Genomic DNA, 14489 nt, shown 5'->3' with positions numbered 1-14489 from the left:
AACTTGGTACGTTCTTGGAGGCTGATCTGGTGAAGTGTGTGGTCATAGGTTGAGTTGTATTATGATTTCCGCTGCATAATACCTGGCAAAACTCAAACTCTGATGTAGTTTCCCCTCATGTGGATGAAAGGCGGTTGTGTTCAAGATTTCATCATAATCTACTGAAGATGTCAAAGATACTTGAGTCTCCTCAAGTCCACTCATGATGACGTTCTCACTTCAGGATGGTAAGAATCACCTGATCACTGATTCTTTTACTCTCTTGGGTAATGTATATGAAGACCTTGAAGACTTTCAAGGAGGATTTGTTCCAAGGAGGTGGAACTAATGTTCTAGGCGATGTTAGAACATGTTGTTCAACAAGTATGCAGCTGCTGGTTGAAGAGCAGATGTTTTTGGGTGTCAAACAAAGGGATACTTGTGTTTGGAACCTACTCCTGACCTGGAAGAGGAGACATCTGTGGGAGCTAAGTTGACAAGGGTAGGGTCAACTATGAGTATGCTCAAGAAGGTCACTTTTAGAAGTTTGATATCTAGAAGTGGAGCTGGTTGAAATGTGACATTGTGCAACCTCATGCTGTTTGTCTTTGATAGTTGCTCTTGGAAGTACTATGTTGTGTTGGAAGACATGTCCCCTGGATGTTAGAAGTCAATAATGGGGCAACCTGATTGCTATATCATTTAGGAGGATTAGGACCATGAATCTTGTAATTCAAACACCACGCTCAGAAGTGGCAGTTCTGTCAAGGAGTGAGAATATGAAGATTCAGAGATTGGTTGAGGTAGTATGCTCTGGCAATGCATACCTACTGTTGACAAGTGTTGTTGTCTTTCCCAGTACTTATGGTCAGCTGGAGTCTGATTGGTGTGATTGGAGTATGTAGAGGTTTAACTCAGAGAGTTAGTTGCCACCAATAAGGGTGATGTATGTCATGGTAAGACAGTTGGGTACAATGCATGGATATTGGTGTGAAGTTTCCATGATGGTTAATTTGAGGGGGAGTTTTGGTTAACCTCCTCACGTATTGTTCAGCCTAGGGTCTGGTTGGTTGTTGACCTGTGTCACATGGGTTCTGGTAGTTGTGTGACACATTTGCAAGGAAGAATTCATCTCTCTCATTCCTAAGGGTGAATTTAATCAGGGAAGTTTTTCAAAACTGTTTAGGTGCTTGCAAGCAGAAGATGTTGACACTAGAAGAGTATTTTCAAAGTATTCTTATGGTTGAAGTATCTGAAAGGAATATTGGGAAAGGATTTAAGATCAATGTCTACTTGTGCCAAGTACAAGTATTTAATTGATTATCCTTGGAGCTCAAGATAACTGATGTTTTTAAAGATGTTGGAACATCTAGTCTTCAAGACCCTGTGCAGAATCACAGGAAGGATAGTACACTGGAGTATGATCTATCACTTTGGTGGCAGCAAAAGCATATGATCTCTGAACAGGTTTCCTGGCAAGAAACATGTTCAGCCTTGACGTGTACAAGAAGAAGAAAACAGCATAGTCCTGATGGTGGTTACTTGGATCAGTTTACTTCTGATCTAGGTAAGGAAGTGCATTGGCTAATGCACACTGTGGAGTTAAGAATAAGTGGCAGCATTCTTGACATCATGGAAACAGCTTTGCTTAAGGAAGTGGAATCCTTGGTATAGCTGAAGGGACAGTTTCTAACTGGTCCTTCTGAAGACTCATGCATCAGAGTGTCTGAGGTCTTTGGAGAAGAAGTAGGGATTCATCAAGGTGTGAGCTTGGATGACTTAACTGCAAACCTGCAGGATGGAGGATGTTTACTCAAACTTGGTTCCATAATTAAGTCTATGAGAACATTGAACTCTTGTTCTGTGAAGGGAGGAAGTTCTTTCAAGTGGCAGAAGAAGGAGCTGAATTCAACAGCTAGATGTCAAAACACAAGGTTATGACATTTGGTTCAACATCAGAATCTTAGTTGGTGAAGTGGCACATCAACTTGAGATAAAAGGGTCTACTGGGTTGTAGATTGGATACTTCAAGAAGCTTGAAGGTATAGTCTCACTTGGAAGGTCAGAATATCTTTGGGAGATGTCTGATAAACGTGGAGAGGTCAAAGAATGGCATTTGACTTTTTTCATATAAGGAGGTAATCAACCAGTGGCAATTGGTCTATCTCAGAAGTGAGTTCGTAGGATCAAGACAATAAGCTTATGGCAGCTGATTATTCTTGAGGAAGGTCTGAGACAAACTACTTTGAGCAGTAAAGTAGGAAGTTGAAGACATAATGAGGTGTTTCCTTTTCATCTCTTGGAGCTTCCTGCTGGAGTTAAAGAAGATATGCAAGCAGGATTGTTTCAGAATGCCACATACAAAGACAAGGCTTCTGATATTGGTTGTACTTGCTGGAGCTTATATGGAAGACATATGCTGCAGGATTATTTCAGTTGACATACTCATTGTCATGGTAACTGATATGGCTGTACCTGCTATAAAAGGAAACTGGATTATGCAGGATTTTTCCAGATGTCAGACCCGATGTCATGACATCCTGTACACAGAACATTCAGTATGAATGTCTGGTGTTTTGTGATTGCACAACTGGTGGCAATCATTGGTTGATTGAAGATATGGCTAGCTGGCGCATTCTATCAGGGATTTCAACCAGATTTGTTCATTTTCCAGGATGATCTTTACAGCTGTTATAAAGATTTGATTGGAAAATATATTGAGGGTTTTCAAGATGTCCAATGCCTCTATAAAAGGGGACTTAGAAAACCTGTTTGAAAGCACAACCAAGATGAGCGAAATTTAGAGAGAAAGCTAGGGTTGTGTCTGGTTTCTTGTGGATCAAACTTGTGATTCAGTAATATCTGAAGAATATTAGATGGTGTTATGTTGTTTTCTATTCTGGTTAGAAGAGAGATTGTCACAGAGTGTGGATGTGTTCATCCAAGAAGGTTGAACAGAGGGCGTGCTCTTGAAGACATGAAGATGCGTCTTATGTTTTCCATTCATCAAGTGGTCTGGGTTCTCCTTGAATCAGGAAGTTTGTAAAGGTCCAACCGTGGGGTGTTGGATATGTTCATCTCCAAGTTTCAATAGGAGAGTTGGTTGTTCGTGACAGGGGGAGATCTGTCTTTGCACTGCAAGTAATCATCAAGCTTGTGGTCTATGTGTTCTTAGATAACAAGGTATGGCACCTTGTTAGTTAGTGGGATGATGTGGTGTGTGTCAAGGCTGAGTGAGCAGAAGAATGTCTGACTGGATGTCATGACATTGCCTTGGACAAAACTGTTATTTCCTTTTGAATCTTCAGTCATAAGGAAAATGGAAGAGGGGCACAGGTGGTGTTGATATAGCAGATGCCAGTGTGGCATTCTGGCTGGTACAGGTATTGGAGTTCAGTAGCTTTTATGGTTGGTGAATGCATAGTTTTAGGGGGAGAAGAAGTATCCTTGTGCATTGTGCATTTGTGTGTCTTACTAGTTGCATCCATAACTAGTAATTTTGTTGATTGTTGCACAGTTTTAGGGGGAGAAAAAGTACCCATGTGCATGTGTGTATTACTAATAGCCATAGCTAGAAATTGTTTTCTGCTTCTGCTAGTGATTAAACTATTGGTGTGTGGTTTAAGTGCTGCTAGTTTGCCTTGTGAACAAAAAGGACAGAGTGTTCACAAGATGTCATATGTGATGTCTTAACATAAGATATCCTATGTTCCTGCTGGAAGTTATATAAGGAAATGTGGATGTGTGGTGCCAGATGTCAAGCTACCACTGGAGGTGAGAAAGTGGTCTTAGGGAATGGTGACAGGGAGAATATATGGAGAATGCAGACAAAAGCAGTATCAAATGTTCAGACATAGCTTGTAACGTATCTGACAGCATTTATGGAATAGTCTTGGAACTGCTGTTTCTAGAAACAGTCAAGAGCTGTAAAAGGTATTCAAAGATTGCCTGGGATATTGGTGGTGATTCTCTGATTGATTCTCAGCAAATATTTATGAATCTTGACCAAGCATTTACTCCTACCGTTAATTCCTAAGCATGGTCTGGCCTATTTAAAGGATGCATCAACACTCATCTTCTCACAAGAGCGACATTCCATTCCCTCTAAACCATGGGGTTTGTTAAGATCTAGGCATACTGCTCCTGGATCTGGTTTTGTGAAGGTGTTATATATAAATGTTTAGCTAAAAAGGGGGAGAGAAACATTGTCCTAAAGATGCACCAGAAGCAAGCAACATCTGGTAGCAAGGAGAAGATGGATTCAGACACAAAAGTCACTAACTGGGTATATCAGTTGTGTCTTGTGATCTGAGTTAAGAAGACAGTTGTGTCTTGTGATCTGAGTTAAGAAGACAGTTGTGTCTTGTGATCTGAGTTACATTACCTATGTACTCAATATTACATATTCTTCAGGAAGCCCTCCTATTGAGGGGAAGGGTTGTGATGCAGCTGTCTATTATACAACTTCTTCCACATGTACACCAACAGTGGTGGTGGCATTGGGGCTGTCAAAGACAAAGAGGGAGTGCAGACCCACATTGGGATTATTTGTTTTAGCTAAAATTTGCCAAAGGGGGAGATTTTTAGTACCTTAGGATTGGCATTAATTTTGTAAAACAAATAATGAAATCACCTCTGTTGTTCTAATATGTTGGGTTAAAGAAATTCAACATCTGGACCAACATGTCATGTAAGATGTCACGACATCGGGACTGTGACATCTTACATGTGTATCAAACTGAATCAGTTAATTCTGGTTTGGTTTGTGATTAATAAGGAGATCTGGTGAATATCCTAACTCCCATGTGAAGATCTTGAAGATTCAGTCAGAAGATTTGGTGAATATATTGGTGAATATATAGTTTCTAAATATGAAGATATTTTAGGAACTAAAAGATTGATTGAAGACCTTAATTGGAGCAGAAGATTTCTGCCAGCTCTGTAACAGCAAAGAAGAAGATTTGCTGCAATTTTTGAAGGCCCAAATCCAGTTGGGTGGTTAGGTTATAAATAGGAGATTGTAACCTAGGTTTTGTAAGCCTCAAACAATGTGAAAATTAGGGGTATTTGTGAGGTAAACCTCCCAGCCTGTGGGAAGGTTACCAAGTGTTTCTCAGTGCTTGAAAGCATGAGATTATTTGTAACTCAAAGCCCGTAGGCAAGAGTGATTATGTTCTTGAACGAAGTTGTGAAGCATGTTCAAGATGTTTAAACATTACATGGTAATTGTAGTGATAGGAATGGAAACTGGAGGTTTCTATCTAGGAGTTCCTAGGTATAGATTGCATTGGGTAGGGATTAAGTGAGGAGTTGTAAACGGGGGAGTTTAACTCTGAATTAATACTGCTAATAGTGGATCTTCTTCCTGGCTTGGTATGCCCCTAGAGTAGGTAAAGTTGTACCGAACTGGGTTAACAATTACTGGTGTTTTTACCTTTTGCACACTATATTCTGTCAGTTATAATTCAGTCTGTTCCTAGTCTGTTTATGAGGGAATAACAGACCTAACACATAGCCTGCAGTCTGATTGAAAAACAGAATGTTATGACATTCATTATTGACTGTTGTTACTGATAAACTGGTTGGTCGTTATAGTTCATCCTTCTGTAATGTTGGAACAGGTGATGTTCAAATCAATGTTGAGACATCATGCTGATAACTGTGTCTTTGTATTAGATGGACAAAACTGGATGTTCTTCTGTCCATGGTGGTAGATTAGCAGATAACGTGACATCTGGGACTGTGTGCATATGAGTACTGGGTTTTATTTTTCCTAACTGTCTTGTTGTATTAGGAACAATGTTGGATCAGATGTCATGACTTCGTGTAGAACATCTGAACTCTGACTATACCAGAATTTCATAGAGGGTCGGAGTCGATTTTCATCTGGCTCCGTGGCTTATCACCGAACTTGAGTCTTCCCTCCTGGATTGCATTCTGCACCAGATCCCTAAAAAGAAAACATTGAGACGTTTTATGACCTTAAAAACTATGGTATTTACCAAACCCTCGTTTCTTTCTTTGTTCTAAAGGAGGTACTTTAGCATCCGGAGGTACTATCATTTAACCAGTAAGTCGAAGATTGCATCATATTTTGTAACGTCGAAAGTATATGTTTTCTTAGGAAACCTATCATTCTTTTCAGGTTCGACAGGGTTTCTCCCATTCGAAGGGGCCAAAACTTTGCACGCATATGGTGGCCCCTGTGTCAACTCAGCAGGATCGATCTCAGTATCATCAAAGTCTGGAACTTCAAGGCCTGAATCTTCATGATCTTTCCTATAATCGGCATAGGCTACCCTTTTACCTTTGTTCGTTCTAGCCTTTCCCTCTTTTAAACGTTCTACCTGTCGAACTTTGTCATCCAACTGGGCTATATCCCTTAGGTATTGAGTATCCAACTTCTTTATAATCGAGTAATCAAGGCCCCTAGCGGCCATTTCGACCAACTCGTGCTCTGGCACTTGCGTAAAACATGTGGCCTTGAGTAGTTGAAATCTATTCAGGTAGTCGTCAATTGGCTCAGTGAATTTTCATCTGATACTAGCCAACTCTTTCAAACTTATCTTCGTTTGCCCCATGTAGAACTGTCCATGGAACATTCTTTCGAGCTGGTTCCATGAATGGATCGAGTTCTAGGGCAAAGTTGTGAACCATGTAAAAGCATTCTTGGTAAGAGAACTTGGAAAAAATTTCATCCGAAGATTCTTGTTATTTGACATATCTCCAGCTTCAATTAGGTATCTCGCCACATGTTCGACAATAGACTCAGTAGTATCCCCAACAAACTTGGTGAATTTGGGGATTTTGGTCCTTATGGGCGCATTTGTCTGTAAGACATATTCTTCCAAAGGCGACGTATAATTGGGTCTTCTGAGACCAAAATTCACCCCATTTTGAACCATAATTCTCTCGACTATAGCGGCTAGATTAGTATCTGCTGCCACATCATCATGTCAAACTTACCGTATGATATCACCGACATTCTGATCCCTATTTACCATTAACACCCTTGGTTCCCTGTGCACGTGTGGTTTGATCCTAGGAGGTACTATTGTTCCTCCTTGATTTTGTGGGATCTGGTTAATGGTGAGGTCTTCCTCAAGCGTGGGCTCTTGATTCTCTCTTACCCAATCCCTGGGCAGGGGACGCTGGTGCTGAGGTATACCAAGAAACTCAGACATTCGAGCCACTTGTGCTGCCATTTGTTGATTCGAATGAGTTGTATTCTGAATCAAAGGATTTAGCACAATGGCCAAAGTTTGAGTCAACATCTGGACCATTTCATGATTGCTTTCATCCATCTGTTGCCTCTATGTCGCCGCGGAATTGTTGGTAAGAGTGGGTGGTTGTACTGGATGTCTTAAGCCTAGCGCCTGATTGGTTCGACCCACGTTTATCCCGGACCCTTGTACTGGTGAATTTATGTTAGCTGCTGGGTCCGAAAAAGTAGAACCCACATTCTGTAGATTGGCCATCATTGAAGTTGGCATTCCATACGGTTGTTCTCGACCGCTAAATGATATTGAAAAACCAGGGGGTACCAACGGCCTATTTGGGATGTCCCTAATCGGCGAAGGAGTATGGGGAGGTCCCCTAGGTCCAACATAAGTCAGAATTGGTTTAGAGTGGGAGATCGAATGCGTAGGCATCGAACTCACCATAGACGAAACTATTTCGAACGCATGTGTTGTTCCCGTATTTGCCCCCATCGAAGAAGAAGGAGGCATTATGCTGCTAGTTGATGGGTTTTGAGAATTCTGAGTTTCTGAAGGATTCATATTCGCCATCCCCGTTTGTGGTTCTCTCCCTGTTCTTCGTTCGTCGTTTATGGCTATTTTACCACTTCTTAAAAGCATACAACAATTCTTTTCTAAAAAAAACTTAGCAATCAAACAGAACATTAACACTAGTCCCACTAGGCATGCTAATTTGTTTATCTTGAAAAATAGTAAACAACCGTTGATCTTCCAAATTTCTAAATTTGGTCACTTACAGGATCGATCAGATTGATCCTAGGACATGTGCTAAATTTCTGGTAAGCATAACATTGATAAATGATCGAACTAAACGTCGAATCGAAGTGTTAAATAAAAATTAAAGACAAAATAGTGACTTGAACAAAAGAACAATCTTAAATCAGTATTTAGAACTATTAAAGAAGAAGTAAACGACGGAAATTGTAGAAGGATTGAAAGCAATCGAAAAGGTTGGTAAGTGCTGGAATCTTTAAGAATGTAAGGTAAAAGTTCAAAGTAACGAAATGAACTAAAGATCTTTAACTTGTAAATGACGGAGCAAGAAATAAAGTGTTTGAGATTAAAGAGCAAGGAAAGATATTTCTGAAGAGAAAGTAAAGATAACTTTGTAATGCTTTGAAATGATTAAACAATGATGTAGACAACATACATTCTTCGTTTTACAGTTCTTCTTCACACGAATACTTAATAAATTTGCAGGTTTTTGTACATAATTTGACACATACTTTTCTAAATCTAAGACCCTATATTTATACTGGATCGAAATAACCGCTCCGAGGGTTCTTCAATCACGTCGATACATGTGGCGTCCTGCATGTGTATGTTCGCTCACTCTGCTTCCACGTGTATCCTTGCGGTTTCTATCGAAGATACTCTTCCCTCCTTTATTTAAATTTCAAATCTTTGATCGAAACCGTTTTTTAATCGCTCTTTAAGGAAACGCTCCGAAATTTCATCTATAAGCTTGATCTTTATTTAATCAGCTAAGCCAGTCTAACTTCAGCTGGTCGAATCACCTCTTAGTCGAAGCTAATTGTATATGCTTTCCAATTTTGGTAATTTGAAGTGGGCGTCAAAAATTTGAGCTAACACGTATGACTTTAGGGATAAAGCTTTGGAAAATCCCTCTGAAGGTAAAGTTCTGAAGGAATAAGCTCTGCAAGTACAAGCTAATGAAAGACTCATTGCATCTAAATCAGTTGCTTATGTTGCAAAGTGATATACTCTCAGAACCTTTGTGGACTAGTTCTACAAAACATAAAGTCTTTCACTTATGATATTGTTGCTTCTATAAGTGAGAGGCATGAGTATTAGATGAGAAAATGGTTGCATCACCTGCTAAGAAAGGTAAGATGGATAATGAGTTGCAGTATGTGGTTGTTAGGAAAGATGCTATGGGGTCGGACATCAGAGTCATCTTGGAGATTTTGAAGAAAATACCCTGGAATTTAGGCTTAATACCATTTAATTGTCCTTTATTTCTAACTTTTTTTGAGATTTTTCTATGCAATATGACAACTCTTTTGTTTGGTTTACAATTACTTTTCTTTAGTATATTTTTTTTTTATTCCTTTGTTCTTTGTTCTTTTTGTTGATTATAAAATGGGGAGTAGATATATAAGTATTTAAGTGCCTGAATCTGATAGTTAAGAACTATCTTTTGCTTAAATTCTGAAGACTATTTTACTTTACTTTTAAGATCAATTTAATTAACCTGGATAGAAATTAGGGGAGCTTACAAACCTCACCTTTTAGACTATTAAACTTAGGGGGAGCTTACAAATCTCAGACCCTCAAATCAACTAGTTAATTAAATTAGCAACCATTGTTCTTAAATACTTGTGTTTGTCATCATAAAAAAGGGGGAGATTGTTGGAACGAAAATAATTTGTACCATATCTCTAAGGTTTTGATGATAATAAAGTATTTAAAGAACAATAGGGTATACTAACAAATGTTCAAGTGTTCAAGACCATAGACTAAATTTTTTTAAGAGAAATTAGTACTGGTATTGAGAATGGACATTTATAGAGAAGCTAAAGATCTAAATTCTTAAAGATCAGAAGCTGAATACCAGACTCTGAATGAAGTAAATCTCTGAAGATCCAAACTCTGAAGAGTCAGCCTCTAAAGATCCAGACTCTGAAGATCCAGTCCACGCAAGGATCGAGGAGATTCTGATGGTTCACTATCATACTATGAGGACATTTTGTCTTCTTCTTATCACGTGAAGACTTAAGCAAAAATATACATAAGACAGCTAGGATGCAACGTATAATTCCTTTTGTAACAAAATTGAATTCAAATGAGCTTTCAACGGTATTAACCATATCAAGAAACATCTCACCATATTTGAATTAAGCTTCTCAAAGACTGTTTTGTGCAAACTCTTCAACGACTCTTTTTCTTATGTATATAAGGAGCTGAAGACTTGAAGAAATAACAATGAACCATTTGACAATAAAAGAGATGTCACTCTGTCAAACAAAAAGCACGAGTTTAACTTAGAATTCTTAACACTTGTATATTCTAGAAATTCTTAAGTTTTAGAATCTTTTTGTGTTGTATTTTGTTTACACATATGATTGTATATCAAATATAGTTTTTCTTAATCTCTTAACTATATGTTAGGGTTTAAGAAGTCTTTTGTTAAGGGCTTGAGCATTTGAAGTATCTTGCTTGTGTGCTTGAGCATTATAAGTCTCTTACATGTATGTTTGAGCATTATAAGTCTCTTCCTTGTATGCTTGAGCAAATTGTAATCGGTTGTGATTATAATGAAAATACCTTGGAAGTGCAAGGGGTCTAGGTTACTCTCGATTTATGGAAGAAACCAGGATAATTGCTTGTGTCTCTCTTTATTTCCTTTCTGCCTTTGAATTGTTTTAATCTGTTGTTGAACATTTAAATATGATTCAAATTCTAGACCTTGTGTTTAGAATCTGATAAGAGATTTTCATAAAAGAAAGAAAATTTTAACACAATTCAACCTCCTTCTTGTGTTTTTCTCATCTTCATATCACAAGACTCGGTTCATTACTAGAGAGAATTTTAACTTGGTCTTACTCCCTTGCAGGATAGGTTGGTGTGTAGACATTTGCAATCAATCCTACTTAGGGAGATTATCACAAGACTCAATCCTTTTCTAGGGAAAAGATTAGCATGGTCCTACTCATTTTAAGGATACGTCAATGTGTAGAAATTATAGTCAATACCACTTAAAGGAGGGTATCATGAGACTGGGTCCCTTTCTAGTGAGGATTTTAGTGTGGTCTTACAACATTTCAAAATATGATGACTTGTATACATTTGTAGTCGATACCTTTTAGGGGGGAGTATCACAAGACTCATTCCTTTTCTAGATAGTAGTATAATGTGATCATACACCATTTTAGGATAGGACGACATGTAGACATTTGCATTAGATCACTCTTAGGGGAGATTATTATAAGACTCTGACCATTTATTTTAGGAAGGAGTTTATTTAATCTACCTAAAAAGGAAAATCATCTTTGTACGTTATAAACGAGGGTCTCATTAAAAACGAGGGTCTCATTAAAAACACATGTCCTTGCCAGAGAAAAGAGTGCACTCCAACTACTTTATTAATCAAGAGAATTTTTTTTGCACAAGATCGTGTTGGCCTCATTAAAAAATCCTTATAGAGATGGGAAAATTGAGTTTTGAGATCTTCGAAAGTAATCCATTTGGATCTATCTTGACAAAACCAATATGTCTCTTCCTACAAAAATAATTTCTATATATTATTTTCAGACGATATCTATATGTCTTATTCTCTAATCATTCCCATTAAGAAGGGGACGACCAATCCCAACCAACCGAGCCAAAATACGCAACTTACATCCAAAAATATTACAAAAGCAATCTATATTCCCAACCTTTAAATTGGTCGTTATCCTATAACTTCTCAAGTATCAATGTGGCTCCAATTGGAACCTGTATTCCCAACCTTTAAATTGGAACCTGTAAAGATGGCTAGAAAACCTTCTTTTTATGGTAAATATTGCAAAAGAAATCTATATTCCCAAACTCTAAATTCTGCAGTTGTTGATCTATTTATAGGAGCACATCCTTCTTTTTATGGTAAAAAGTAACTATATTAAAATCACTAGTTAAACGCCATACTTCACAAGTTTAGGTCGGAAGACTTCCAAGGGGATTAATTCTGAAAGAGGAGAGACTTTCAATAGATTTGTACGCACAAACTCCATTAATATGAGGTTCCAATAAAGCATGAAAATTCAAGTTATGAATATGAGTTATCTTACAGTATGGTCAAGAAAATTCAAGTTATCTTACAGTATGGTCAAGAAAAAGAAAAAGTAAGAGTGGCAAGCTGATCTTAGATCGCCTCGTTTACACCCATCCTGTTTAAGCATACTGAAAAGTTGTATGAAACGAACTTAATAGCAAATTTAGGCGGTTGAGACCAAAATCTCACTCACCTCATTTAGTGACAGACTAGCGAGTTGGTGGATTGACCAGTAAAAAAAATATTTTTAACATATTTTATTAATTAAAAAATCTAATATAAATATTTAAAATTTTGATTAAAAAATTAAATATGTATTTGAAAAGATAAATTATAGTCTTTTTTTTATATCGATAACTTCAACTTGTATCCTATACATGACATTGATAAAAACCGTGTAAAGATAAACTGTCATGTATGAAACTAATTCAACACCAATTTTTGGGCGAATAAGGATTTAACTTCGTTTTCATCAAAGATCTAACTTTGTCAACATCAAAGACTAAAATTCGTTTTGATTGTTTAAAAAGACAAAGATAAAAAAATCGTTTTGATTGTTTAAAAAGACAAATGTTGAGAAATGAGAAATGTTGTAAGATCGCATGTTAAAAGTTAGGGGATTATTTATTATACTTTTAATGTATTCTCACTGCGTAAAAAATTAATAATGCCTTCAAAATTCGAAAGTACTTTCTAACACACAAAATATATGAACATTAAGTCAAATCTCAATAAAAGCTAAAACAAAGTTGAAAAAAAAATCCAGAAATTAACTTCCAAACTAGAAACTTTTACTTAATTAATCCACTTTTTCAAATTTTTTTCCAAAATAACTCATTTTTCAGATTAATTCTCGAACTATCTCACTTTTAAGAGGTGACGTCAAATGAATTGGCGTATGCTCTCTAAATTAAAGAGGTGGCGCCAATTGGATTGACTTATACATATGGTGATGTCAATCCAATTGACACCCATGTATAAAAAAGGAGAGGAGACGCCAATTGGTCTGGCGCCTCTGTTTATTGCGTAATATTTTTGGTATAAATAGAGGTGTTATATGATTCATTTTTTCACATCTCTTTTTATTATATTGTAAACATGGTTCGTCTTCGTCGCCGCTATGGAAAAGTGATTTATTCGAGAGACAAGTCTTCGATGAAGATGTTCTTCTGGAAGATCTATCGTTTCGAGCAACTACATAGCGAGTTGGTTCGTTGGTTAGACGGAAACATACCTGAAGGCGAAAAAATTAGAAGTATTGAGAGACTCGATGCCTTACGTGGATGGGTGTGAGTAAAAAATGATAACGATGTTAGGGAAGTGATGTTTGAACCAAATGATATCAGTTTGATTGTTATAATATGTTAGAAATGTTGTTTTTAAATGTTGTGGTTGTCGCGCAAAAAGTCAATTGTTGACCAAAAGTCAACTGTTGTATAAATGGTCAATTTTGTAGCATTTGTACATGTATGGGCTTTGGATGTGATTGTATGAAATGATATTTGATATTTGAATGCATTGACTGTTTGAAATGAATTGTATGGATATGAAAGATATTGAAATGATTGAACATGATAACATGAATAAATGGACATAATTTTTGAATGAATCAAGACCTAAGGACCAAAATGGACAATGATTAAGACCTATCCAACGATTCATGGACCAAACACCAATGAAAATGACATGGAATAAACTAAGTGATGAACTTGATGAATACCTAATCATCGATCAATGGACATGACCACAACTTGGATGAACAATGCCAAACATGAAACAAAAACTCTAGCAAGACCCAAGATGTACAATGAACTAGATCATAATCAAAGATTCATGGACCAAACAACAATGACAATGCAAATGGAATGAATGATATTGGCCAGATGAAATAGTTTAGACATGGACTAAGCATGAGAATATGATCAGATGCAATGCTATGGATAAATTGAATCAAGTGGAAGTTGTGATGCCATGGAAATGAGCTTGAACCAATGAACATAGACAAGCAAAAGATGAACTTGTAAGGCCATGAAGTGAATGCTAAACAGACCAAAGAAACCTCTATAATAAACCATGAACAAGTGGGCCTTGAATGGATCTTGACCAGGAAAGTGAAGCATACACAATGGATGATGCAACAATCATATGACTATCAAACAACACAACAATCATTTCAACATTTCCTCAATGCATCATTCACACCAATGTCTCCCTTCAATCGTCCTGGTCGCCCTCCAATAACTTAAACACATCCCAACTACTCTGGCATGGGTCACGAACTCAGCTATGACGGTAGCGCTTCATTGCAGGCGGTGGTGATGTTCCCGGACCCTCAAATCCTCAAACACCTTGGGTGAATCATCAACGTAGATTAGGGTCATGCATTCGGGTAGCTAAGGGATGTGGTACCAGATGTCGGTTAGGTCATCCTGGTCAACGACATTAGTCTTTATGGTATTCGTATGTAAACACATATT

Source organism: Lathyrus oleraceus, chromosome 5 (genome assembly GCF_024323335.1).
Source record: "Lathyrus oleraceus cultivar Zhongwan6 chromosome 5, CAAS_Psat_ZW6_1.0, whole genome shotgun sequence".
Classification (NCBI taxonomy): Eukaryota; Viridiplantae; Streptophyta; class Magnoliopsida; order Fabales; family Fabaceae; genus Lathyrus; species Lathyrus oleraceus.
The sequence above is the reverse complement of the archived record's forward strand: the minus strand, read 5'-3'. Positions refer to the sequence as shown.